The sequence below is a fragment of the Urocitellus parryii genome, chromosome 12 (assembly GCF_045843805.1).
Source record: "Urocitellus parryii isolate mUroPar1 chromosome 12, mUroPar1.hap1, whole genome shotgun sequence".
In the NCBI taxonomy this organism is placed as follows: Eukaryota; Metazoa; Chordata; class Mammalia; order Rodentia; family Sciuridae; genus Urocitellus; species Urocitellus parryii.
Window position 1 is genome coordinate 76,432,781 of NC_135542.1, and position 2,219 is coordinate 76,434,999.

The window sequence follows — 2,219 nt, forward strand, 5'->3', positions numbered from 1 at the left end:
AAGTTTGAAATTGAAAATGTTTACAATAGCATAAAAAATCCTAAAATCCTTAGTGATGAATCTAATAAAGTTAGCTTAAGATCTTTATGCTGAATTCATCAAAAATTGCTAAGAGAAATTAAATTGTAAATGGGGGTCCAGCGGAGCGTCGGAGGGAGAGACCACACAAGAGACTTACTCCATGCAATTGGCAAAAGGGGATTTATTGGGGATCCATTCCAGCGTGCTGGGGCTCCGTGCTTACTCAAGAAGGGAGAGCAGCCCTGAGCCCCAAGCAGAGGTTCAAACCCGGCTTAAGTACACTTTTTGGGGAGGGCGGGAAGCTTTGCATACATCAGAACAAATCATCATGAGGCGCGGGAAAATTGAACAACAACTCTGAAATGTGATTGGCACAATCATTGGCGGGAACAGGTGGGGTGGGGGTGATTGGTCATTCCTAAGCGGGTTACACATTCAAACTGATTGGTTTGGGCCCTGTGACGAACTGCACAGGGCCTTAGGCTAAATGGCCAGTAGGGCGTTGTTTTAACTATCTCAGGAATCTGGGTGTAACAGAGGAACTTCATAATACCTAATCTTTTACATTCAAGCTTTCCAGCTTAGAAACTTTACCCTTTCATAATGACAATTTAAGTTCATGAGCAGGTATACTCTTCATTAATTAAAAGACCTAAATTCTCTTAAATTGATCTAAAGATTACATTCAAACTACATTAATTTCTCAAGTGTACTTTTTATGATAGAAATTTATAAATTTGTTTTGGAAAGTAAAAAAACTAGAAGAAGCAAAATAATTTTAAAATAAAACAATAAAGATGACTCATACTATTTGATTTCAGTAGTCATTCTAAAGCTGCAATAATTAAGACACAGAATACAACATAAACTGATTGCATTTATGAAAATCTGGAAAGAGAAAAACTTAGGAGAACAGAATCAGATTTTAGTTTAGGCAAGAGCTAGTTTTGAGGGAAAATGGAACTAGGGAACATTTTTGGATGTTGATGATATTCTGTATTTTGATTGGCATCTAGGTTATACAATTTGTATATTTGGCCAATTTCACAAATTATATTCTTTAAAAGAGTATATATTGTGTACATTGGGCATTAGTAAATCTGACTTCTTAAAAAAATGAGTCAATGGAGGAATGTGGATTTCATTAAACCTGGAATTGACTGATTATAAAATAAAAAAGAAAAGAAAAATCCAGATTCTTGTGTTGTTTTTGCTATATTATTCTAAGTCTGTATTATGCTTGGCAACACATTCTCTTGCTCATATTTCACCTCATCTTCATTATTTATGTCTTTGTTTTGGAAGAAAAAAATCTTTCCTTCTAAATATAAAGTAAAAAAGTTGAAGTTCTGATAAAGTTTTGTTTTGTTTTAAAGAATGAGAGTTGGAATCTTCGTTTGATACAATGGAAAATCTTTATAAGATCTGAGTCACATTTATATTATTTTATTGACTTATTCTTCAAATATCAAGTATGGTGAAATCCTTCATCAATAGCAGTTTGTCTTTTTAAATGTTGATCCTTTGGGTCTGAGTGAAGCTAAAAAAAATAGTGGAAATTTTTTTATGAAGCTTATGTGGAGTTTATTTGAATATTTGACTTATAAACTAGGGATTGCTTCTTCAAATTCTTATGTTTAAAAAAATATGCTTTGTCTATCATATACCAGTTTTGTAAAAATGAATTTCCAAGAACTGAAGAAAATCATTTTAAAATATTTAAATGTATTTCTTAAATTGTATACTCATATAAAGCTTCATTATTTTATTTAGTATTAAGGAGCTATATTGATCAAAATATTAAAGCTATTTTTGGTTTGTTTACTCATTTTCAGTTGTCAAAATAAGTGTAATTGGAAACAGCTGCCTTCAAATTATTTTTGACAACAATTTACTTTCAAATCTAAAATGAATAACTTTATGAAAATGGAACTTGTTAATTATTGTTTTTACTAGCATATATATTCAGATTTCTGCTCTGCAAATTAGGAGATAACTGCAACCAGAAACTGATTATTTTAAAACTAGTGCTATAGCTTTACAAAAAGACATTTGCCATGGCTTCCTCGGTTTTATAAATTGGTTAGCTTCTCGTTGGGCAATTTTATACATTTTAACAGATTTCACTCTTCTTTGGTATGATTAAAATGTGGTAGAAGACAAATGAAGTGTTTCTTTGCCCTTTTAATCTTGTCTTC

At 31.6% G+C, this 2,219-nt stretch overlaps 1 non-coding gene across 1 annotated transcript; it reads left to right on the forward strand.

Moving 5' to 3' along the window:
- Nucleotides 1-1,486: 1,486 nt before the first annotated feature.
- On the forward strand, nucleotides 1,487-1,559 carry LOC113190568 (small nucleolar RNA SNORD56). The gene has a single exon (XR_003301789.1). It is a non-coding gene; the product is annotated as a small nucleolar RNA SNORD56 (small nucleolar RNA).
- Nucleotides 1,560-2,219: the final 660 nt, after the last annotated feature.